We start from the raw sequence: 27,460 nt of genomic DNA, 5'->3' as shown, positions 1-27,460 counted from the left end.
CCGGCAAGACCGAATTCCAGAATCAGTCCCCACAAGACTGGACCCATCAGAACCAGAACCTACAGAACCATGCCCATCAGTACTACAAGCCCCAGTGTGACACCCATCAGAACCATGATTTCCAGAAGAAAGCCCTCCGAAACTCCCTGAGCGATACCCACCGCCTTCCAGGAACAGTTCAGAAACGCCAAAGCCTTTGCAATGCCCACCGGTACTGTCTTTACCAACACAAAACCCACTGTTGAACCAGTCCAAGGCACCAGGACAAGTTTTCTCAGAGACCTCCCAGAACACCTTGAAGCTCCAAAGAGATCCCCATAGGTCAGAATGCCCCTTAGGCTCACATGGAGAACTATCAAGAACCCCTATGGAACCTAGGGCAATTCCCGAGTCAGGGCCACAAGGACAAACATCAATATCAGGGCTTTCAGGGACCAGAACCATCTCTGGGCATGCAGGCAGACTGGCAACATCAGAACATGTTCCCACTAAGGAAGCATCAGAGCACGCTAACACCTTAAACACACTTGGGCATTCTGGCACACAAAGAACATCTGGGCACACTGGCACAAGAGAAACCTCTGGGCATGTCAAGGAACTGTGAGCCTCAGGGTCAGCCAAGACAGGACCAAAACCAGGACTGGCCAAAAAAAAATCATCATGACTAGACTTCGCAACTACTGGATTTTTACACGAGAATGCAGGATCAGACTTAGATGTCGCTGATTCCAGCAAAGTCAGTAACAAATCAGATTCAGGGGCACTAACAAGACAGGACAAATCTTCTGATGTATGCACTGAACCAGATAGGGACTCCACAACTACCTCTGGACTGGACAGAGACTCATCTAATACACTGGATTGGAGCTCATGAGGCGCTGCAGAACAAGTCAGCATTGCAGCAGCCCCCACTGGACTAGGCAAAACTGAGGAATTCCCTGGACAGGAAGGGGACTCTGGAACCTCTGCCACAGCGGCCAGAGAACCAGAATCTTTCAGGATACAGGGCTGGGTTTCAGGAACACACATCAGACCGGACTGAAATTCTGAGATTTCTATTATTTTGACCAGAGAATCAGAATTATCCATGTTACAGGGCAAGACTTCTGAAACATTCAGAGGACAGGGCTGGAGTTCCTCGGCTGTTACAACACTGGAGAGGGACTCAACATTGGTTAAATCAGACTGTGTACAGGGCAAGGTATCTAACACAATTGCTGACGAGGACAATATTTCAATGGCTTCCGCTTTGCTGGGCAGAAATTCACCAAGTTTTATTAGAGCAGACTGTAATTCCAAAACAGCTGCTAGACAAGTGAATATTACTGCAACACCAACTGAGGTAAGCAGTGCCTCAGACCCTTCTGCTAGAGGGTTTGAAATATCCAAAGTACTGGGTGAAGCCTAAGACTCTGCGACCACAGCTTCACTGGACAGAATCACTGAACAGTCCATATTGCAGGGCAAAACCATGGAAGCACCTGCTGGACAGCATAATGATTCTGTGACCTGAGTTTCATTGGAGAGATCTACTGCACAATTCATGGTACAGGGCAAATTTACTGGAAGATTTTCTGAACAAGGTAATAATTCTGCGATTTCAGGTTCACATAGCAGATGCTCTGAGCTATTCATGAAACTAGAGCGAGGTGTAGAAACAGGAAGATCAAGACACAATGTTTGCGCATCTGAATCACCATTCATTTGTAAAATTGGAAAATTCAGATGCCGGGGTTCTGATGTTTCTAGACAGGATTGCTGGGACTCGGAAACTGATGTAGTGCATCTATTGGCATCTGCTGGATCAGACAGGAGTTGAACTTTATTAACACAGGTAATTTCTGCAGAAGTGTTTGCAGAGACAGGCAAGATTTTTCTGGTGTCTGTTTCACTAAACAAAGAGTCATGAGTACTGGCTAGGCTGGACTCGGAAGTCAGCAGGACCTCTGGATTCTCTGCTGAGAAATTTGCGCAGGGCAAGGTTAAGAATGTATCAGTGGCTTCTGTTTTACTGGGAAGTAACACTGAGTTATCCATGGTACAGGGTGGAGTTACAGGAACATTCACAAGACATGGCAGGGACTCAGTAACTGGAGAAGTGGGACAGTCTCCAATTGACAGTGTGTCTTCCCTGGTATCAACTGATTGAATCACATAAAAATCATCCAAAATCATTTTCCACACATCGATCAATGGAGCCACAAAGTCATACCCACACACACCAGTTTTTATTAGGTTATAGGCAGACTTAATGCATGCATTCAATACTAATTCACCTTTTGCACTGTAAAATTGACAAAATGAACTTGAATCATTCTTCCATTCATTGACCAGAGCTTCCATCTCTCCTTTCTCAAATGGAGGATTCCAAGCATACTTAACAGGCAGATCACAGTTTGCAGATATGATTGTGGCAGGGACATATATTGGGTTAATTAGCAGGTGATTGGCAGATTCCTTATTCTTAAGAATCTCTAATACCTGTAGCAAGTGTTTAACTGTAGTGTATGCAAACTTTCCTTGCTTCACAAATGAGTTGATTTGTTCAATACTCTGTAATATCTCCTCATAATCATACTCAGATAATTCTTTTAAACAAAAATCTTTATTTTCCCTAGCCAGTGATGAAAGTTCATTAGTAGTTTCATAAGTCCATTTAACTCCCCTGAAAGACAATTGCATTTCATTATCTGTTAATGGCAGAATCTCATTATAGGTCTCAGTCGCTAAGGATAACGATTCTGCAGATTGGACACGTTTCTTAGAACGTTTGCGTTTTGCCTTTGACCTTGCGGTTTTTGGTGATTTATTCAAAGCTGCAGGAAAATTATCAGTAACACTTTCTGCTTGCTGCTCATTCTTGCAAGCAATTGAAGGAGCAGCTGATTGGCCTGCTGCCAGGAGTTCATTAAGAGGAAAAGGCAATGGATCTATGCGCAACCAGTTATGGATCACAAACGCTAGAAATTCCAGCGGTCTATCTTTCAAATCGGAATGATTGAGAACATCAAATGCCCACTGGAATAATTCCCCTTTAAACAAAATATAACTTAGTTGGAGTGCCCACGTTGAAACAGGAGTCGCTTGGAGATCAGGATTGGCCAGGAACCTGGCACATTCAGAGAAAAACTCATTTTCTGTTTCAGAGCTAAGTTCTTCAAATTTCTTAAAGGAACAGGAACCATAATTAACAGTGTCATACTTTCTGGGAATCCCCCCCACAATGGGGATTGGTAATGGGGTTTTCATAATGTAAGGCTTGGTGGTGTATTCTCCACAGTCAGCATGCAACGCATGAGCTGGCGTGGAGGAGGTACACACACTAGCACCAGGAAACAGGCTATCCCTAGTATAGTGGAGGGGAGGACTGACTCCAATAGGAGATTGTGGCGCACAGAGCCGGTGCAGATCTGACAGCCACAAACAATGCTTTCGTTATAACGTCTCAGCGCAAAGTAGCGCTGAGCGCATAAACCAGAACTGAGGAGATCAGGACAGGTAGACAGAATGAACGCTTGCTAGCTAGCGGCTACTTAGCGACAGCAAGCGTCCAAAACCAGACAGACTGGAATGAGGCAGCCAATGCGCTGCGGCGATGGCGTGCCTCACAAAGACAGGACAGGACAGTCAGAAAATAGCAGGATTAAGATAGATGAACGTAACACAGATAAATATACAATAAGTATGTTTTCCTAGCGTATTACAATTACAGCTATCAATGAAACTATTTGTAACTTCTGACTAACATATGTATATATCGGCAATGAACCGATATATGACATAAGCAGGAACGCTGACTAGGACTGGAGTAATACAGGGAACAGGACTCAGAAGGATTCGCTATCTCTTCGCAGAGATGAACGCAATCCACAAACAGGAACAGAACAGGATTCAGAAGGATTCGTTATCTCTTCGCAGAGATGAACGCAATCCACAAACAGGACCAGGAACAGGATAACTAGCTCAGCACGGGTGTTCACGGTACGCGCAAACTACCAAAACGTGCTGGAAAACTGACTAACTGAACACAGGAAATAAACAGTTCGTGTACGTATATATCAGCAACACTGATATATCAACGTAACACAAATACAAGGAAAATAATAAACGTGCTGGTATGCATATATATTGGCAATGAACCAATATATGATGCAAAGACCAGCAAAGTATCTTTAACAAGAAACACGATCGGGGGCTAAAGCGACAGCAAGACAGGCTTAAGCTGAAGCTATGAAAACCCAAGGAAACCCTGCAGGAAGCAGATCTTTATACTGAGGTCATCCAATGGGAGCAGACATGCAGATTCCCACACAGGTGAATGATAATCAGTCACAAGCTGACAGCAGGGAAAGACAGACAAATCTATGCAGCTTGCATGGAAAGACATCAGAACTGCCTGAGCTGCAGCACTACTTCCAGCAATAGCTGCTGCAGCAGCGATCATTACAGAAACATCAGAAAAGGTGCTGAGATATAGCAATATGCTCATGAATCATGAGAAATGATGAATGTAAACATATATGGACAGTGCATATAGGGATCATGGATACCTGTGTGTTTAAGGAGCATACATACATAGCCCAGGATGGTAGAGAGAGGCAGCCATGGAGTAAGGGTGGAGGGAGGCACACAAGACGCTCTAAAAGTAAAAGGGACAGGGGATGCGGCTGCAATAGAAGACAGGGAATGCGGCTGCAATAGAGGACAGGGGATGCGGCTGTAATAGAGGGACAGGGGATGCGGCTGCAATAGAGGGACAGGGGATGCGGCTGCAATAGAGGGACAGGGGATGTGGCTGCAATAGAGGGACAGGGGATGCGGCTGCAATAGAGGGACAGGGGATGCGGCTGCAATAGAGGGACAAGGGATGTGGCTGCAATACAGGGACTGCGCCTGCAATAAAGGGACAGGGGATGCGGCTGCAATAGAGGACAGGGGATGCGGCTGCAATAGAGGACAGGGGATGCGGCTATAATAGAGGGACAGGGGATGCGGCTGCAATAGAAGACAGGGAATGCGGCTGCAATAGAGGACAGGGGATGCGGCTGTAATAGAGGGACAGGGGATGCGGCTGCAATAGAAGACAGGGAATGCGGCTGCAATAGAGGGAAAGGGGATGCGGCTGCAATAGAGGGACAGGGGGTGTGGTTGCAGTAAAGGGACAGGGGATGCGGCTGCAATAGAGGACAGGGGATGCGGCTGCAATAGAGGACAGGGGATGTGGCTGCAATAGAGGACAGGGGATGCGGCTGTAATAGAGGGAAAGGGGATGCGGCTGCAATAGAGGACAGGGGATGCGGCTGTAATAGAGTACAGGGGATGCGGCTGCAATAGAGGGACAGGGGATGCGGCTGCAATAGAGGACAGGGGATATGGCTGCAATAGAGCGACACGGGATGCGGCTGCAATAGAGGGACAGGGGATGCGGCTGCAATAGAGGGACAGGGGATGCGGCTGCAATAGAGGACGGAGGATGCGGCTGCAATAGAGGACAGAGGATGCGGCTGCAATAGAGGACAGAGGATGCGGCTGCAATAGAGGGAATGGGGATGCGGCTGCAATAGAGGGACAGGGGATGCGGCTGCAATAGAGGACAGGGGATGTGGCTGCAATTCAGGAATGTGGCTTCAATAAAGGGACAGGGGATGGGGCTGCAATACAGGGGTGTCTGGCTGCAATTGAGGAATGTGACTGCAATAAAAGGGATAGGGGATGCGGCTGCAATAGAGGGAAAGGGGATGCGGCTGCAATAGAGGGACAGAGGATGTGGTTGTAATAAAAGGGACAGGGTTTTCATGAAAAGAAGCAAAAGCAATCCTGCACAAACTGCTGCACCACCAATTATGAATATAACAAAGCTTTATTGAACATTCTGTGTAAACATCATAAAAACATTTAAAACAGTTGCTATGAACAACAAATCACCACAATACAATGTTATGTGGGAACAATATCACAAATGCCTCACCTCCTATATAACAGATATACCCTAATGGCTGCCAAAGATGATATTCAAAGTGGGTTCATGGAATTGAACCCCCCATTTGGTATATTAGACCCGAGTCTGAGCCAAAAAACTATCAAGTGAAAAGAATGAACATGAACACCACCAGTAGGGAATCTCCTATAAACAACTGTGAGAGAAACATCAGAAAAGGTGCTGAGATATAGCAATATGCTCATGAATCATGAGAAATGATGAATGTAAACATATATGGACAGTGCATATAGGGATCATGGATACCTGTGTGTTTAAGGAGCATACATACATAGCCCAGGATGGTAGAGAGAGGCAGCCATGGAGTAAGGGTGGAGGGAGGCACACAAGACGCTCTAAAAGTAAAAGGGACAGGGGATGCGGCTGCAATAGAAGACAGGGAATGCGGCTGCAATAGAGGACAGGGGATGCGGCTGTAATAGAGGGACAGGGGATGCGGCTGCAATAGAGGGACAGGGGATGCGGCTGCAATAGAGGGACAGGGGATGCGGCTGCAATAGAGGGACAGGGGATGTGGCTGCAATACAGGGACTGCGCCTGCAATAAAGGGACAGGGGATGCGGCTGCAATAGAGGACAGGGGATGCGGCTATAATAGAGGGACAGGGGATGCGGCTGCAATAGAAGACAGGGAATGCGGCTGCAATAGAGGACAGGGGATGCGGCTGTAATAGAGGGACAGGGGATGCGGCTGCAATAGAGGGACAGGGGATTCGGCTGCAATAGAGGGACAGGGGATGCGGCTGCAATAGAGGGACAGGGGATGTGGCTGCAATACAGGGGATGCGGCTGCAATAGAGGGACAGGGGATGCGGCTGCAATAGAGGGACAGGGGATGTGGCTGCAATACAGGGGATGCGGCTGCATTAGAGGGACAGGGGATGCGGCTGCAATAGAGGGACAGGGGATGTGGCTGCAATACAGGGACTGCGGCTGCAATAAAGGGACAGGGGATGCGGCTGCAATAGAGGACAGGGAATGCGGCTATAATAGAGGGACAGGGGATGCGGCTGCAATAGAGGGACAGGGGATGCGGCTGCAATAGAGGGACAGGGGATGTGGCTGCAATACAGGGACTGCGGCTGCAATAAAAGGACAGGGGATGCGGCTGCAATAGAGGACAGGGGATGCGGCTGCAATAGAGGGACAGGGGATGCGGCTGCAATAGAGGGACAGGGGATGCGGCTGCAATAGAGGACAGGGGGTGCGGCTGCAATAGATGACAGGGGATGCGGCTGCAATAGAGGGACAGGGGATGCGGCTGCAATAGAGGACAGGGGATGTGGCTGCAATTCAGGAATGTGGCTTCAATAAAGGGACAGGGGATGGGGCTGCAATACAGGGGTGTGTGGCTGCAATTGAGGAATGTGACTGCAATAAAAGGGATAGGGGATGCGGCTGCAATAGAGGGACAGGGGATGCGGCTGCAATAGAGGGACAGGGGATGCGGCTGCAATAGAGGGACAGGGGATGCGGCTGCAATAGAGGGACAGGGTATGGGACTGCAATAAAGGGGCAGGGGATGCGGCTGCAATACAGGGGTGTGTGGCTGCAATTGAGGAATGTGACTGCAATAAAGGGACAGGGTATGGGGCTGCAATAGAGGGACAGGGGGTGTGTGGCTGCAATAAAGGGACAGGGGATGTGGCTGCAATAGAGGGACAGGGGGTGTGTGGCTGCAATAAAGGGACAGGGGATGTGGCTGCAATAGAGGGACAGCTTGGAGATGGACCGGCCCGCCTCCTTTGCAGCACAGCAGCTTATGAAGGCATCAGTGGGAAATCCAGTCACGCCTGCCTAGTTGTCATTCATCACCATTCAGCGAGGAACAAGGATTCCCATTCCCAATCACTGCCACAGCGACAACCTCCCGTCCCTACACCTTAGCAACCGGGTCATGTGACGGCTGTCTCGAGAGAACGTGACGTCAGTGAGTGCCTGGCTGACAGTGCTGAGTAGTGTCTGTGCACAGCAGCTGCGGGGCTGCAGCTTCACCTGATCGCTGGAGAGGAGAGACATACGGGTAACTAGCGGGCTTGTGCTCTGCGCTACGTATAGCGGCTGGCGGGGGGTGTATTAGGCCGAGGGGTCTCTGTGGCTCCGGCAGATTCCTGGAAGGAGCCCTGTGTATTGTAATACCTGTGTCTGGGGAGAACCTGCATCGGGGGCTGCTGATAACACGAGGGTGGGGCGGGAAAGTTGAAAGACGTATTTAGAGCCTCAGGACTCCTGAAATAGTCCTTCTAATCTAGCTAAAGGCGTTTGGAACTTCTATTCTTCAAAAGGATGTAGAAATGTTTTAGATGCTTATTAATGATACAATATTTGGCGAAGGCGAACGAACACGTTTGATACAATTGGTAATGCTTTCAGAATTGAGCCCAATGTTTCTTATGAGGCTGGGATCTCCCTTGTGTGAAAAAAAAAAAAAAACGTGACTTTGCACACTGTAAAGTCGCATGGAAGGCTTTTTAACACCATTCAATTCCAGGCGCGATTGACCAAATTTGATTGGATCAAATTCGATTAGATCGATTAAATCTGACATGTCCAATCGCTTGTGTGATTGATTTGCATGGAAAACTAGCCAAAATCAATCACACGATCGATCAAATCCTGATCGGACATGTCGGATTTAATTGATGTAATCGAATTCGATCGATTGCGCCTGGAATTGAATGGTGTAGAGGGGGTTTTATGGCGATGCACACATTAGATTGTAAGTCTGATTTTATTTATTTATTCATTTTTATTATTATTTGTGCTGCAATATGGATGGGTTAAAAAACCGAATTCCCAACTGCATAAGATAACAATGCGTGTGTGATTCAGATAGTGTGTTAGCAGGTGCCCAGAGCTTTGTTCTTGGATTCAAAGTCGGTGCAATTTATTTGGTACCTGGAGTTGGTGGTTTCATAAGGGCCCGTTTCCACTGGCGTTTTGGATGCGAGGCGATCGCCGCATCTCCTCGCATCCCTCCGCAAGTACTTCCGGTTGTCTTCCATACAACTGGATGCGGCTTCCCGTCGGCGGTTATGGGGACTCGGGTGCGTGCTGCAGAAAACTGCAGCATGCTATCCATAATTTCCTCCGCGTCGGATTGCGCAGGTAAATTGGCGTCAATGGAGACTACTCCATTGACGTGAATTGACTGCAGTTTCCTTGCGATGCGGAGCAGTTTTCGCATTGCAACGCGTCTAGTGGAAATGGGCCCTAAACTGAGGTGTTGAAGTTGTATAATTTTTTTTTTTTTCTTTTGCCCTTCTCTTAAAGCGGACCCAAACCGAACATTTTTTTTCAATTCAAAATAGTTAGTTGCACCACTCTGACACATACAAAGATGAATAAACACTCCTTCAAGCCTATGAGCATTTCAGTGCATGCTTTTCACCCTTCTCTTTTCATAACTAGGGTTATACAGGTGGCAGCCATTAGCAATTCTTCCTTTGCCGGACACCACCTACTCCACCAGTCTGCCGGATTCTGTCCAGGCAATATGAAAGGAAGGGAGGGGTTTCTCCAATAAATGTAAAATATTTTATATTTGTCATCATGCAGCTGAAAAAAGGCTGCTATTTATTATTATAATTTAGAAAATAGATTTTTTTTCTGAAATCTTGTATTTTTAATTTGGGTCTACTTTAAGGTGGCCACACATGATACAATAAAACATTTGATCTTTGTGTTTTTCATGATAAAAATGATTGTTTTTGTATAGAAGAATTCTTTTCTTTGTTTTTCTGATATTTCTTCGTCTGTGGTGGGAAATCCTGACTTTTTGTTTAAATGAATGGGGTATGATAGATTGAAAATGTATCAATGGACTTGAGCTATATTTTCTGGAATTTTTTTTTTTTAATATATTTAAAAAAAAAAAAAAAAAAAAAAAAAAGTTTGTGGTAATTGCAGAAAAACTTAACTTTATCAGAGTAGTATAAGTGCTCCCCTTTGTACACTTTTCAACTGTTGGTTTTTATACTATATGTATATGTGGATTAAGTAAGATCATACAATCAAGATTACATTGTGTGTGTGGCCAGCTTTATCTAGATATTTAAATGTTAACCAGTTGGGCTTGTAAGGACATTCCAGGGATTGAGTAGTGTTGGGAACGCGTTTGTCCTTGATGATTAGCAATTATGGGTGTCTCTTGTGGAGGAGAAATAGCTGGGTGGAGATACTGAGATGCATTTATTAAAAATAATAATTATTTAAATCTGCAACCGTAACTTCCTTTTTTTTTTTTTTTTTTTTTTTTTTTAGTTTAGGGAATTTTGAAATTGTGAGGTGATTCTGTAAGGAGTTTTGTACTAAGTGGTGAGGAGTGTTTTTTGGTTTGTTTGGGGGTGGGGCGGCGGTGGCAGAATTGGGCTACACCAAAGTATTTTACATGTAATTTGGCTACCTCTGTGCTTTGATACAGGGCACCCCCAGGCCCGAAACATTTGTCAGCAGTGTGGACTAACTCATGGAATAAAAAGTAACTTTGTTGAAAATGGTGTGTGACCCTATCCTGGGCTTACCGAGTATCATTGTGTTTGCATCAGGGCTGTGGAGTCGGTACAAAAATCTTCCGACTCCTCGACTCCGACTCCTTAGTCTAATACGTAACAGAGATGTGGATTTTGTACAAAAATCAGCCGATTCCGACTCCTCAGTTTATGAAATCAACGACTCCGGCTCCAACTCCGACTCCACAGCCCTGGTTTGCATCACGTTGCGATGATTTTGTCCGTTGCGACACAATGGACAATATGCAAAAATACCCTCAGATTTAGAAGGGAATGATTGTTTAAAGAGTACCTGTTTGTGAAATGATCATTTAATCTTAAACCCAACCCCCATATGAAAAAGAACATCATGCCAATTGTTGCCCGAAGTCTGCTAAGAAGCATGATAGGCAGCGGTCAAGCTGGGGACAGGCCACAGCAACACAGGTGGGAATGTCTCGGTGAGGCTTTGGGCGAGTGACTGGGGCAGGGTTTAAAATGAATGACCATTTCACGGTGAACAGGTGACTCCTTTGATTACCGATTCTGTTTTAGGGGACAATAGAGTACTTGAATTTCAAATCCGAGATGAAAAACTAACTATAACAAGTCTCTCTCTAATATATCTAATCTAAAGTTTAGATAGTTTTCACAGCAAATCTAGCTGCAAAAGTTTGATTATTTCTGTAATACAATGAGGGTAGCCATGTTCTGTTTGTCACAGGCACAGAAAATCAATGGCTAGTAACACCTCCCCCTCCTCCTGCCCAGAATGAGCTCCCATAAGCCCTTGCTACTGTCTGAAAATGCCAAGGCACTCTGAAAAGCTGTGGGCGAGGCTTGTTTAGTTTATAGGGAATTAGAGTATTAAAACAAAAACAAGAAAGTATTTGGCTTGAGGAATGCCCTATAAAGTATATGAAAGGAACACAATTATGCAATGAGTAAAAGTTTATTTCGGATCCACTTTAAAGTGGATCTGAGATGACCTTTTATTCATTGCATAATTGTGTTCCTTACATATAGTTTATAGGGCATTGTTTTAATACTCTAATTCTCTATAAACTAAACAAGCCTCGCCCACAGCTTCTCCAAAACGCCAAGGCACTCAGACCCATGTAGCAAGGGCTTATGGGAGCTCAGTCTGGGCAGTAGGAGGAGGTGGTTATTAGCCAAAGATTTCAGAGGCAGAGGGGAGGGGGAGTGAATTTTTCACATTCTGAGGGGTAGAGATGCAGTTGCAGATTACCTGTGTAATGATGACAAACAGAACATGGCCGCTCTCGTATCACAGGAATAAATCGTCATATTCTGTTGAAGCTGTTTGCAGCTAGATTTGCTGTGTAAACTATCTAAACTTTCGATAAGATATATAGACAAGTTACTTGCTGTTGTTAGTTTTTCATCTCGGATCTGCTTTAAAGAGGAACTCCAGAGAAAATAATGTAATAAAAAAAATGCTTAACTTTTTACAATGATTTAGTCAGTGTTTGCTCAATGTAAAATCTTTCCTCTCCCAGATTTACATTCTGACATTTATCACATGGTGACATTTTTACTGTGGGCAGGTTATGTAGCTGCTCCTAGCTGTTTTGGCTGTTACAGACAGCTGTAAACAGCTAATTCCTGTCTGTGAACCTTGTTACATTGTGGCAGTTTGCCCAGAGTACCGCGGTCCCAGAGCTTCTTGTGGGAGGGGTTTCAGCACAAAATCAGTCATACAGCGCCCTCTGATGGTCTGTTTGTGAAATGCAATAGATTTGTCATGTAAAGGGGGTATCAGCTACTGATTGGGATAACGTTCAATTCTTGGTCGGAGTTTCTCTTTAAAGGACCACTATCGCGGAAAAAAGGCAGTTAAAATCTGAACCAACAGGTTTTGGGTCAGTCCATCTACTCAGGTTGGATTCTCAGGGTCTTCTTTGTTTTCAGCAGCATTTTCTGAACAGCAGTTGCAAAGTCTAACTAACAAAATAGTGGGCAAGTGAGTAGGAAGGCTGGCTGGTATCTTACTATTTTGGCAGTTAAATTGCTGTTCAGGAAATGCTGTTGAAAACAAAGAAAACCCTGAGAATCCTCCATGATGAGATTCTATCGCTTCTGTCAGATTTTAACTGCCTACTTTTTTGCAATGGTGGTCCTTTAAAGAACAAGAGACACCCATGCTAACCTAGAAATAAAAACACATACAGTGGAGGAAATAATTATTTGACCCCTCACTGATTTTGTAAGTTTGTCCAATGACAAAGGAATGAAAAGTCTCAGAACAGTATCATTTCAATGGTAGGTTTATTTTAACAGTGGCAGATAGCACATCAAAAGGAAAATCGAAAAAATAACCTTAAATAAAAGATAACAACTGATTTGCATTTCATTGAGTGAAATAAGTTTTTGAACCCCTACCAACCATTAAGAGTTCTGGCTCCCACAGAGTGGTTAGACACTTCTACTCAATTAGTCACCCTCCTTAAGGACACCTGTCTTAACTAGTCACCTGTATAAAAGACACCTGTCCACAGAATCAATCAATCAAGCAGACTCCAAACTCTCCAACATGGGAAAGACCAAAGAGCTGTCCAAGGATGTCAGAGACAAAATTGTAGACCTGCACAAGGCTGGAATGGGCTACAAAACCATTAGCAAGAAGCTGGGAACGAAGGTGACAACTGTTGGTGCGATTGTTCGAAAATGGAAGGAGCACAAAATGACCATCAATCGACCTCGCTCTGGGGCTCCACGCAAGATCTCACCTCGTGGGGTGTCAATGGTTCTGAGAAAGGTGAAAAAGCATCCTAGAACTACACGGGAGGAGTTAGTGAATGACCTCAAATTAGCAGGGACCACAGTCACCAAGAAAACCATTGGAAACACATTACACTGCAATGGATTAAAATCCTGCAGGGCTCGCAAGGTCCCCCTGCTCAAGAAGGCACATGTGCAGGCCCGTCTGAAGTTTGCCAATGAACACCTGAATGATTCTGTGAGTGACTGGGAGAAGGTGCTGTGGTCTGATGAGACCAAAATAGAGCTCTTTGGCATTAACTTAACTCGCTGTGTTTGGAGGAAGAAAAATGCTGCCTATGACCCCCAAAACACCGTCCCCACCGTCAAGCATGGGGGTGGAAACATTTTGCTTTGGGGGTGTTTTTCTGCTAAGGGCACAGGACAACTTAATCGCATTAACGGGAAAATGGACGGAGCCATGTATCGTGAAATCCTGAACGACAACCTCCTTCCCTCTGCCAGGAAACTGAAAATGGGTCGTGGATGGGTGTTCCAGCACGACAATGACCCAAAACATACAGCAAAGGCAACAAAGGAGTGGCTCAAGAAGAAGCACATTAAGGTCATGGAGTGGCCTAGTCAGTCTCAGGACCTTAATCCAATAGAAAACCTATGGAGGGAGCTCAAGCTCAGAGTTGCACAGAGACAGCCTCGAAACCTTAGGGATTTAGAGATGATCTGCAAAGAGGAGTGGATCAACATTCCTCCTAAAATGTGTGCAAACTTGGTCATCAATTACAAGAAACGTTTGACCTCTGTGCTTGCAAACAAGGGTTTTTCCACTAAGTATTAAGTCTTTTATTGTTAGAGGGTTCAAAAACTTATTTCACTCAATGAAATGCAAATCAGTTGCTATCTTTTATTTAAGGTTATTTTTTCGATTTTCCTTTTGATGTGCTATCTGCCACAGTTAAAATAAACCTACCATTGAAATGATACTGTTCTGAGACTTTTCATTTCTTTGTCATTGGACAAACTTACAAAATCAGTGAGGGGTCAAATAATTATTTCCTCCACTGTATATAGGTAGATAAATACTAGTTCTACTTACATAACAGATGTATTGTACAATCCATGTAATGATTTCTGTGAATTTTATAAAGGAAAAGCAGAAAATCCTATTCTAGGCAGTGGCCATCTTGCCAAGCTGATGCTGACATCATATCCTCCCTGACTCTCTTGTTTTCCCCCCTCCCTTCTCTTGCTCATTGTGTATTCATTAGCTGCCCTCCTCCGAGTCTTCAACAGTCTATAGACACTCCCACTGAGGTGTATACTAGGAACTACACTGTCTTATCCTCCAATCGCTGAGTCACCTCGGCCTTGCTTGTAAACACAAGTGAGCAGAGGCGTTTCAGATAAGAAAGCTAGGCAGGGAAATAAATGTAAGAGGAGGAATATATTACAGATAAAAAAAACTCCCAGCATTCAACTTTTTGGCACTGTTTGGCACTAGGGCCAGTGCTCCATAAACTATGTGATAACTCCAAACCATAACAGCAGAAAAAGTTTTGCAAGTTTTGAATGCAGGATTAGCATCTTTATCACTTAATACACTCAGACCAGTTGCTGTTGAAATTTGATTTTTATGGTGACAATACCGCTTTAAGTAATTAAGCTGTCAGTCATTACTTTATGAATCTGAGTAGATCCCTGAAAAGTTTTCATTCCAGATCCGCCCCCACTACTTCCAGTTACTGTAATATGTATATGTCAGTTAATATAAAGGTGGCAGAAGGGAGCTAGTGTGTTCAGGCCCTGACCACTGCACTTCTTCCCCCATTTAGGAGATCAGGAGGTTGTGTGGTGAGTTCTGGTAACTGTGTGTTTTACATCCCATGCTTAATAGATTGCTGCTCACACGCGTCATGTGACATGAGGCCGCTGTCCTGGCTAAAAGTCTCTCCTGAAGGGAGCTATTCATGAATTATGACAGGGTAGAAGACAGGAAGTCTGTGAGTTTGATGCCCTCTACTCCCTCATGGAAATGGTGACAGTCACTGGGGTGTACTGCAAGAAAAGAATGCCTTGTATGTGACAGAACATTAGACGATGCACACATGAGGCCGCACGCACGGTGCAGATGCTATAGTGGTCAATATGCCTCCCTGTAACATGGAGACCACAAAAGTGCTCTTTACTTTAGGCGACAGTGGATCTTCCAGCACTAGATGTTGTGGTCTTCCAGCACTAGAGTCCTAGAATTGAAAACTCAGCCTTTTGCTTGGCATTTGTATGCTCTTCATTGTGTTTGCACAGAGGCTCCTCCCGCATTCCAGAGATGCACTAATAAGTTAATTAGTTTCTCCAAAACTGGCCTAAAGCTAAAAGCAAACCTGAGGCTTCCTGCACACTGCAAATCCGTTTTCCGATTCAGATTTTCAATTCCGATTGTCCCTGAATACATTCAACAGAAAAACGGATCAAAAAACGCAGCGTGCAGTAAAGATTAAAAATCGGAATCGGATGTAAAAACCGATTAAAGAGCAAAATCGGAATTGTATGCAGGGAGCCTGAAGTGGGGAAAAAAACCCTTGTGATATAATGAATTGTATGTGTAGTATGGATAATGAATAGAACATCAGTAGCAAAGAAAAGTCTCATTTTTATTTTCAGTTACGGTGTATAGTTTATTTTTATAACCTATTGCATCATTCTTTTATATTTGCAGTTTACAAACCACACTCTGTATTTTAAAGAGAACCCGAGGTGGGGTTCTGGCAATGCTATCTGCACACAGAGGCTGGGTCTGCCTATACTGCCCAGCCTCTGTTGCTATACAGTTCCCCCCGCGCTCTGCTGGCCCCCATAAATCACAGCCGCATTGTTGACAAGCAGCGGGCTGTTTTTACATCTGCAGCTGTCACTCTTGCCGCTCCTCCGCCTCCTGTATAGTTCCGGTCCCCATCCCTTCCCTCCAATCAGCGGGGAGGGAAGGGACGCGGGTGGGGACCGGAGCTATGCAGGAGGCGGGGGAGCGGCGAGACTGACAGTACAGAGGTAAAGACAGCCTGCTGCGACACACTGCGTGTCAACAGCGCGGCTGTGATTTATGGGGGAAAGCAGAGCGCAGGGGGGACTTAAGGGGGGGTTGAGATAGCAACAGAGGCTGGGCAATATAAGCAGACCCAGCCTCTGTGTGCAGATAGCATTGTCAAAACCCCACCTCGGGTTCTCTTTAAGCAATAAAGCAGAGAAAGCTAACAACCCTTTGAACTTTCCTGCAGTAAAACATTCTCTAGCTGTCTCTCACGGTTTCTTGACTTGCTTTAGAAAACAGGACTGTATTCGATCAAAGTTGGGTCCAATTGCTCTAAAGCCCCATCTACACCATACAATTTTTTTTGTCCTATTCGAGTCGATTCATTGATTCGATTCAATCTGACATGTCCGATCGGGATTCGATTCAATTTGCCACATGTCGGATTGAATCAAATCAATGAATCAGTGAATGCTATTGGGGGGGACTGCCAGAAAACCTGGAGGCAGGCCAGCCCGCCCAGCAGAATGCTAGACTATCCAGCACAGAAGTCAAGCAACTCTGCATAGTCACTGCCTATTTGTGATATGCTGCACCTTTTTTGTTTTTCTGTTTGTATTAATGGAGAGGGGGCTTTGTTTAACATTTTGCTGGGAAGGTCTACTTAGACTGCTTTTAAGTTTATGTAAATTTTGCTCCACCCATGACCACACCCACATTCTCGTGCATGGCCACACCCATTTTCCATCTGGAGTGCCCAAAAGTGTCCCAGATTTCTTCGGATCCTAGCAATGCCCCTGGGCAGGACACTGTGTAAATCCCAACTAGGGCACAACTGGAGCCTCTGAATACATTGTTTTTAATAAAATGATAGTTTGCAATCTTTCCAGTGCTGCCACACAACAGTATGGCACATACTATAGAAATGGACTGATAAGGTGGGGCTGCTGTGTAATGATTTCCCACGCATGCCCCTGAGCCCAGCCTGAACTGTTGTGTAAATGAGTGGATAAATCCTGTACTGACAGCTTTATTCTGACTCCTCCACATGTCCTCTCCTTGCTACAGAGTTGGTCTCCTCAAAAGGTCACTGGACAGCAAACTGGACTGAAAAAAACAAAACAAAAAAAACTGTTATTTTGTAATAACTAATGACATTTAATTCCCTAGTGCAACAGTCTTATTAACCCCCGGAAATCAGGGATGAAGAGTCAGTACAATCAAGTCCACTGTCTCCAGGTACTCAAAAATTGCTCAGATTCCTCGACTCCAAAGCCCTGCTGGCAGTGTGTGGACACTGGAGGATGCAGTGAAAGGGGTTTTATTATGTAGGCTACGGTAGAATCCCTATATGGTGAACTCCAAGGGACCAGGAAAAGTAGTTTACTGTGTCAGAGTTTTACGATATCAGAATTGATGATACATTGCATATTTATACAGAGGCATGTGCTGGAACTTGAGAACTGAGTTTACTATATCGGAGTTTACTATTAATGTACCCATCCCTGGTTTTGGCTGTGTGTTTTTGTATGATACCGGAGTGGAAGAGGACAGGGGCACATATACCAACACTAGTGTTTGATTGTTTATAATGTATTGATGTAGATGAGTTACCAGGGCTGCAGGGTCACACAGCTTACATAGCCCGGGAACATGTCCAGCTTAAAGTTTGTCAGCAGTTTGTGCTGCAGTAGTTTTATCTGTGGGACTGGACTAGACAGGGATAGCCTTTGTTAAGCATGTGACTCGGTGAGCCATGGGCAGACTGGGAAGCTTGACCTGCATTTCTGGTGATGCTCCAGCCCTAATAAAGGCTGTTCTGATCCTTATATGTATTTTTTCCCCTGGTTGAAAGAGGAACTGTATTGAAAATAACATGATTAATAAAATTGCTTATTGTTTACTATATTCATAGATTTAATCAGTGTTTTGCCCTTTGTAAAAATCTTTCCTCTCCCTAAGGGCTCGTTTCCACTGTTGCGGTGCAGAATCGCCTGGATTCCACCGCTGATGAAATCGCATGCGGATGCGATTCCCCATGCGTTTTTTGCCGCGAATTCGCATAGGTGAGGGTATATGCGATTTTAACAATGTCACTGCCTGTGTGAATTTACATCGGTACCTATGTGAATTCGCGGCAAAAAACGCATGGGGAAAACGCATGCGATTTCCCTATTAAATACATTGCATGCGATTCGCATGCATTCCACTCTCAGGCGAATTCGTTGGCTCTTTTGTGCGTTTTTTCACCGCTCAAAAAAACGCACATCACCAACGCAACAGTGGAAACAGGCCCATTCACTTGCATACCATGTGCGAATCCGCATGCGTTGGATGCATGCGGATTCGCGATAGTGGAAACGAGCCCTGAGAGAGATTCTGAAATGTATCACTGGTGGTGCCATTTTTAGTTCTGCCAGATGATCTGTGCAGAATGTTAATTACTGAGAGCTCTATGCACAGATGTTGCTTGTTTAGCAGTTAGAAAAAGCTGGTATTTCCCACAATGCAATGAGGTTCACAGACAACAAACTGTCAGGACATTGGTTATGACCTCACACTGGTAGGGGTTTCCACCATAATATCAGCCATACAGAGCCCCCTATGATCTATTTGAGAAAAGGTAAACATTTCTCATGGGAAAGGGAGTATGAGCCACTGATTGGCATTAAGTTCAATCCTGGGTTAAAGCTCTTCTGTAACACATCACATTGAAGAACTGACTTTTCAATGTAGTGCTAATGTATACCAACTCTTGGCAGGTACTATTGCAATAAGAGATAATCTGAGTTCTTGCTTCTCTGTCAGCGGTCTTAATGTTATGGATCTATATGCACAGTATATGTGTTATGTATACACAACTGCACTAGTGGTTACTGGAAGTAAACACTTGAACATTGTTTCACCTCTCTGCCCTTTCCGGTATACTTTGTAAATCATTGCTGTTACACTGTTTCCTACTAATCTGAGCAGGCTGATGAATGCCTCATCTACACGGTACAATTTTCTATCAGATCTAATAAGAAATTGCATCACGTGTAGACGTCCAAATTGTTTCAGATCAATTTTGCGATAGATTTTGCTTTTGATAAGTACCCAACATCTATTGCAAAATCTAACGCAATCCGATTGGACCAGTTGGAAATTATCAAATAGATCCGATCTGACGGAAAATTGTGCCGTGTAGATGAAGCTTTAGACTAAGTGGGAAAGGGGCTGAATGCATAATGATCAAACATGTCCGCCGTGTGAACACAACTACATACTCTAAACAGATGCAATTTTGATCGTATCGTACATTGATACCTTTTACACAGGGCCAAAATCGGTTAACAGGTAGTGTGCTAGGACTGAGAGGGTTGTTTACATTGGGTAGGTGTTAAGGGATTATTAACAGCCCTTTTTCACAAATGGCTAACAGCAGTATTCTTAAAGTGTACCAGAAATGATGAAATAAGACACTTTTATACTTACCTGGACCTTCCACCAGCCCCTTGCCAGCCGTGGGCTCTATCGCTGTCCTCATGGGCCCCTTTGTTCTTCCGCTGTGCCCCCGGTATATATCAGTAGCTTCCAGTTGTGCTTCACCATACATGTGTAACCAGGCCGCGCTCCTGTGGCCCAAGAGGTTCTGTGCCAGCGCAGTACTCTCCCGGCTACAGGACCACGACTGCCCGCGATATATACCGGGGACACAGCGGAGGAATGGAGGGTCCCAGAAAAACGGTGATGGAGCCCATGGAGGAAGCCCCGGCTAAGTATAAAAGCTGCTTATTTCGTTATCTCTGATTTCCTTTAACCACTTTATCCACCACTACAGTATATCTACCTCCTCTGTGACTTCATCTGAGCCACGAGTCAGTAGATGTACGTCTTGTAGCAGAAGCAGTGCTGTGCAGGATTGGGCTTGCTCCTGTGCACATTTCTGGCACTATCTGAGGCAGCACTAATTGGTGAACGGGAATATATGTTTCCTGAGCTAATGAGATTAGTTAGTCGCACGGTAGAAAATGTTCCAACGCAGACTAAAGCACAGCAATACAAAGTCTGTGCGACATTCACAGTGCACACGTTGCGTTGTGTGTAACGTGTAGCAATATTTAGAACGTGCTGCATGCTGTGCGTTTAGCAATACATTTGCTGCGTTATGTTTTGCACATGCTCGGTAATGTTTTTGTATTTTACATGTAACGCATGCGCCGTTTTTGTTCCATCACTGTGCGATGAAACCGGTGCACCAAACGCAGGGATGAATAATATACTATAACGTCGAAGTTAGTCTTTCAATTTGTTGCATTAGAGACACGTTATGCGACCTTAAAGCGGACCCAAACCAAACATTTTTTTAATGAAAAATATATAGTTGCACCACTTCTGACACATACAAAGATAAATAAACACTCCTTCAAACCTATGATCATTTCAGTGCATGCTTTTCACCCTTCTCTTTTCATAGCTAGGGTTATACTGGGGGCAGCCATTAGCAATTCCTCCATTGCCGGACACCGTCTACTCCACCAGTTTGCCGGAAAAATCACGGCAATTTGAAAGGAAGGGAGGGGTTCCTCCAATAAATGTAAAATATTTTATATTTGTCATCATGCAGCTGAAAAAAGGATGCTATTTGTTATTATAATTTAGAAAATAGATTTTATTTCTGAAATCTTGTATTTTTAATTTGGGTCCACTTTAACGTTGCATCAAACGCAACGTCCCTCTGTGAAAGAGGCCTAAAAATACTTTTATTTTCTCAGTTCATAGTGAAAAATACTCTTTAGCATTATTTCAGAATCAAATATCTTCACCATAAATTGTGACAGGAACATAATCGAAGGTTTTTTTTATGATAAGCGGTAAGAATAGCCAAACAAAATTGTGGTTTTTATCTACAGTAGCACTTTTTTTATTTTTAAACTGGAATTGGTTAAACTGACAAATAAGGTGTTCAATTTTTTTTCCTTGTTATCCCATTAAAATTCATAGAAAACAAAATTGTTTGAGGGAAAAAATGACATACAATGAAAGCCTAGTTTGTCTTGAAAAAAAAACAATATATATTTCATTTCTGTGTCATAAGTAGGGATATAGTTATTTCTGATTAAATAAGGACATAGCTAAACTGTCAAAACTGCTCTGGTCCATAAGTGGGAAACAAGGTCTGGATGCGAAGTGGTTAAAGGACCATTGCAAAAAAAGTTTAAAATTTGAAATGCATATAAAATGCAGATTTCTCCAAGTAAAATTCATTATAAATACAGTAACCTTTTTCCATGTTGCTGTCACTTGCAGTACATAGTGAAAATCTGACAAATTTTGGATTCCTCATGGGGGATTCTCTGCTATTTTTTTTTTGTTTGTTTGTTTACCAAACCACTTACTAAACGTCAGTTGCCAAGTCCAAAATGGTGTGCAAATTAGTAAGGGTGGACGGAATCTGTATAGATCCTTATTAGGGAGAGCTTTTTTTTAAAAAAATAAAGATAATAGTGAAGCTCTCCTATGATGAGAGGGACTAGTCCAGTCAGATCTGTCAGCTTTTTCTACCTACTGTAAGTGACAGCAACATAGGAAGAAGGTAATTTATAATGGATTTTACTCTGGGAGAAATGTACATTTTATATGTATGGATTTCAAATGTTAAAATTTTTCATGATGGTGATCCTTTAACTGCCTACCTGCTACCATGACACTGCCTGTTCACTGTTGTCGGGACACTTTGCAGTTTTCCTGCTTTTAGGCCCTGCTCACATGGGCGTGCCATGCCGTCTTGGTCAAATGCTTTTCTACAAGCTTGCAGAAAAGCATTGGACATCTTTCAGCAGCGATCTGCTAAGCATTAGAATGTGGCTTTTGCGAAAACCACAGAAATATGGTACCGGTGCAGCCCATTCGTTTGAATGGGAGTGCTTAGCCAATGAGCACTGTGGCCTTTGTTTATCACCTGGCAAGCACCTGTGTGAACCGGGCCTTACAGGGAATACAACGCCCAATGTGGACCTAGCCTCTGGCAAGACAAAACATCCTGGCTGTCTGGTATTCTGATGAAGTAATGGGGGTGCAGGAGGCAATCTGCAGCACCCATTAAAGGGATCAAAGCAGCTTTATTCTGCAGTTTGTCCTGGTTTCTAATAGCTGTAGGAGCTGCCATTTACCTTCCCTCTGCCCTTATTTATCCAGGGGAAGGTGTGAAGTGTGACTCACTAAATAGTTTGAAGCACAGTGTTTTATGTCCCACCCTGCTGATAAGTTTGTTTGCTCATTGCTATTGCTAATTACTGCAGTCCTTTTCTGCCTGCTCTTTCTAGGTAAGACAGGCCATGGAAGTAGGGTAGTAAAAGCCTCTAACAAAACTTTACAAAAAATATTGCATTCAACTTTTTACATTTAATGAGCCACATTGTTAACCTGCATGTTATTGTGCTATTTAGATGCCATGGGGGTTAAAAAATGCTGCTCAGTTTAAGGAAGTGCATCCCACGCAGAGGAATGTGAGAGGCTGTGGCCATCAGTTTACTAACAATAGACAAGTTTGTCCATCATACAGAAGTGCTACGCGCTGGTTTGACAGGCTTCCTTGTTCTGCATCTCACTTCATAAGTCTGTGATGTTTTGTCTGCATGTGTAACCTGTATACATTACCTGTGTGTGTGTGTGTGTGTGTGTGTGTGTGTGTGTGTGTGTGTGTGTGTGTGTGTGAATGTCCCTCAAGCTCGATTAAAGGTCTTTAAATGGTGAAACAACCCCCCCCCCCTCCATGGCAATTGGATGTTCAAGAAATTAATTTAGACTTTCGTGGAGGGACTGAGGCTTCCTCAGTACAACACATAAAGATGGTTTTGACTGTTTTTGACCTTCAGTACTGTTTCAGTCTGTTATAAGATAAAATGTGTCAACACACTTCACACAGACTGAGCCATCTTCCTCCTCTGTGAGCAGAAATAAAAGGAAGTAATGGACTCTGCAAGCACCATTTCTGTCCATTGCAGGACACAAAACATCAAGGTCAAACTTTTTTAGTCACCAGGAACTATGAATTCGCAGCTATCCGAATGTACATACTACTCTTAAAGTGGACCTTGTCTGAAACCAAAATGTTGCCTAGCAGGACGGTCAGGCAACGGTTATTGTTTAAAAGGAAATAAATATGGCAGCCTCCATATCCCTCCCACTTCAAGTGTCCTTTAACGCAGAACTACAATTGCAGGGTGTACCATGCTTAAAATAAATGACTTGCTCTCCCTGTAACATACAACCTGTATTACATTTACATGCAGTTTCCATGGGCCGAGGTCACACATGATTATGCCTACAGGAAGTTGCCTGTTTAGAAGGGGTCATGGAAAAAAATCCAGTATTAATAATATGGTCTGTATTGAGGTTCTGAGCCCACTGACGCAGTTGTGTCCGCTTTTAATTTACACAAAATTGTTACAACCAAGGAAAATTAAAGTAGGGCTTTTTAGCTATGAACGAAAAATTTCCTTTTGCAGCGTTTGCTCTATGCTACAAAGAATGCAGGTTGTTAATTTTAGACACAGTATGTGGTAACCATGGTTCTCCTTTCTGAACCAGTCTCAGGATAATTTACAGTACATGTAACTCTCACTAGCACATGCTTGTGGAGTACCTGGACAGCCAAAACAGAGCTCATCTTCCACAGAGGTAGGCCTGTGTTTACAGGCATCCCAGAGCATTTCCTTCATGTAACTATTTATGAAATGGTGATAGAACTGCTCAAGGCACCAGTCACCATTTTATTATGGTTTACACTGTATTGCCATATTGCTGCTGTTTTAACAGCAGGTGCAGCAATGTATAGAGCAGCATATCTTTATTCTGACTCCTGCACTCTGGATTGATTTTGTTGCCCTAATACTCCATGGCATACATATTTAGAGAGTCCCTAAGGTAACTATTTATGTATTCTCTTTTCAATTCTGTCACTTTGGGGTTTTTCCCCAAGCGTTTCATTTTGGTGCAGAGTATATGAAAATAACCATTTTCGTATTGCTTTTCATTGTTTGCTAATAAAACAATTCACATGACATAGGCCTCAGTTGTTAAACACCCCAAAATGATATTCTCTTGCTTGTCATGGTTAAAATGATACCCTATTTACATAATCAGATATGCTAGATTTTACCTGCGTGTACCTATAGCTCAGAGACGCTCTTTTGCATAGATAACTGAAGTTTAACTCTTCCTGTACTGGAAGACATGAGACTACGTTTCTTTGCTACTAATGCTCTATTTATTACCTGTACTACAAATTCAATTCAATATATAAGTATGAACTCATAAGTTTATTTACGCTTCAGGTTTGCTTTTAAATATAACGGAAAAGTTCTTCACCTATGTATCTAGAAGACTCCTGGTTTTCTTGTAGTATTTGAGTGTGTTGCTCTAACTTTGGCTTCTGTCTTGCCTGTGTTAATAGCATTAGCTTCCCCCTCTCCCTGCTTGGAAAGCTATTTTGAGAGACCTTTCAGCACACACCTCTTGTTGGTGGCTACTACTTGGAGGAACTATTAATAGTCTTCCATAGCAGAGAAGCACACACGTATCTGGGTGACATTTAACCTGCAGAATTGTGTTTCCCCTCTATTTCCATGGGTTGTTTATAGGTGTAATGTGGCTGTATGACCGTGAAAGTAACATGATAAATAAAATGTATAATAACTTTCAAGACACAAAAGGTGGCTGCTAGTGATCCAATCTTTCATCCAATCTTACCAAATCTATGTAGTAGAAGGGTAAACTGAGTGAATATATTGAATGGATAATATAGGCAGTTCCCTTATACTATATAGAAATAGTAAGATTGGATGAAAAATATTGGATCATTAGTGGCCACCATTACACTCAAAGCACGCTTTGAGTAAAAGGAATTTTGAGACGGTCATATTTATTTATTTTTAGCAATGCTCAATGTACAGTAGTAAAATTCTCTGTTACCGTATATTGCAAACTTCATCTAGATCACGGTCTATGCCATGCAATTAAGGCCTTTTTTTCCCAATTATGAAAATTCTTCTAATATAATTACCACATGATACAGTGCCTCAATTAAAAATTTGTAAAATTTAAAATGCATGTTAACACATACAAATACGTTTCTCTCAAAGTAAATGAGTTATAAATGTTTCTCCTTTGTCGCTGTCACTTCCGGTAGTTTGTAGAAATCTGATGGAACTGAGAGGTTTGACTAGTCTATCTCTTCATGGGTGATTCTCAGGATTTCATTATTCCTTACAAAAGCATGGAGGCCCCATTCACACCTAAAAAAGCAAGCGTTTTTGTGCATTGTTCCCCCACCCCTCCCGGCGCTTCACGGCACTTCCTGGCGCTTCCTGAGTTTCCTGTTTGCATGATAAGTAGTAGCAGATTTGCATATGATTTGCATCTGAATTGAATGCGAAGTGTGCAGAGAGTCTATATAGGTGCTGCACACTGAGCTGGTCATCATTTCAGATGCAGCCTTAGTGGTATGCGCTGGCGTTCTCCTCACTGTTCAACCAAATGTAAGTTACACATTTTTTTTGCTTAGCTGCTCCCAAGGTTTTAAATTTAGGTTGGGTCACTTGCCCGGAGGTTTGCCTCACCGTGGCGCAAGTGTCTAGTATAATATACTTTGCATGCAAACCATATTGGAAGCTAAAGTTCCTCCTAGTTTAACCAGTTCACCCCCAAGGGTTTTTACCCTGTCAGTGCTCCTCCCTTTTTATCCCCTAATAACTTTATTACAACTTCTCACAAGAAAATGATCTATACCTCGTTTTTTTCGCCACCAATTAAGCTTTCTGTGGGTAGTACATTTTGCTAAGAATTTTTTTATTCTAAATGCGTTTTAATGGGAAAAATAAAAAAATAATGGAAAAAAATCATTTTCTCAGATTTCAGCCATTATAGTTTTAAAATTAAACATTCTCTAGTGGATAAAACCAACTCATTTTATTTTCCCAGTTGTCCTGATTATTAAACCGTTTAAATTATGTCTCTATCACAATGTATGGCGACAATATATTATTTTGAAATATAGGTGTTATTTTTCTGGGGGTTTTTTTTTGTTGTTCTGGCCATAATTACAAGGGAAATACATTTTCCCATATAAAATATAGATTGAAAAAAGCTGAGTCCCTAAGGCAACTATTTATTTATTTGAAGCTGATTTTTTTTTTTTTTTTTACAAGGGTTTTTTTTTGGGGGGGCGGGGGGGGTTGTTGGAAATGTAATGTATTAATTTATTAATACTGTGTATGTTGATATTGTGTATGTGCATGTATGTGTAATATACTTTTTGGCCACAAGATGGCGCTAGTGAACACTCTCCGTAATAGGAAGTGATCATTTTTTTTTTTTTTACACTTTATTTAACGTGTAACGATTTCCTGTTTTTGTGAATGGACGTAGCCGCCGTTTGCGGTTACGTCCATTCACTCCAGGCACTGCGATTGGGTAGAGGACCGCTCGGTCCTCTTCCCCAATCACATAGCACGGAAACCCGACGGTAATGGCGGCGGTAGCGGCGCGGACACGTGCGGAGCGGCGGCGAGAACGCGTGACGTATTAAAACGTCATGTTGCCATTAATAGGCTAAAGCATGACGTTTTAATACGTATGCTTGTTATTAAATGGTTAATAAATGTTAGCACTTGTCTTGGATGCAGGGCATGCATTTTTCAGTCTGGCAGAGGCGGTGTATGCCTGTGCGATTAACCATTCAGTTGCAACATGTGTTTAGGGATGCGCAGTCTTTTCCCCCACCTTTCCTTAACTTTGTAACTGTCAGGTTAGCTGCTCCCAGCCCCTCCTCCTGAGTTTCCAGTTTGCATGTTAAGTAGGAGCAGATTTGCATATGATTTGCATCTGAATTGAATGCGAAGTGTGCAGAATATCTATTTAGGTGCTGCACACTGAGCTGGTGGTCATTTCAGATGCAGCCTTAGTGGTATGCGCTGGTGTTCTCCTCACAATAAATACAATGTATTTATTCCTAAAACCGCGAACGCAATCGCTGCACAAAGCGATTTTGTGAGTGTTTTTGCGGTTTTTCCTATACCTTCCATTATCGCAAAAACTCCTCAAAAATGGTACAGGCATTGCTGAACAGATCGGAAATGAACCGCTCAGCTGTGAACTCTTCTCATAGAGAATCATTGCACACAGTGCTTTTTGATTTGAAAGGAGGTGACCGGGAGCATGGGACACA

At 43.3% G+C, this 27,460-nt stretch overlaps 1 protein-coding gene across 1 annotated transcript in view; it reads left to right on the top strand.

Annotated features, from left to right (window-relative positions):
* The first annotated feature begins 7,834 nt into the window (after positions 1 to 7,834).
* Positions 7,835 to 27,460, top strand: part of CYSTM1 (cysteine rich transmembrane module containing 1) — an 85,893-nt gene continuing 66,267 nt past the window's right edge. The window contains exon 1 of the mRNA XM_068273018.1: positions 7,835 to 8,020. The gene's annotated coding sequence lies outside the window, so the exon portion shown is untranslated. The remainder of the gene's footprint in view (positions 8,021 to 27,460) is intronic.

Source organism: Hyperolius riggenbachi, chromosome 3 (genome assembly GCF_040937935.1).
Source record: "Hyperolius riggenbachi isolate aHypRig1 chromosome 3, aHypRig1.pri, whole genome shotgun sequence".
Classification (NCBI taxonomy): Eukaryota; Metazoa; Chordata; class Amphibia; order Anura; family Hyperoliidae; genus Hyperolius; species Hyperolius riggenbachi.
This window is presented reverse-complemented; position numbering and strand designations above follow the sequence as displayed.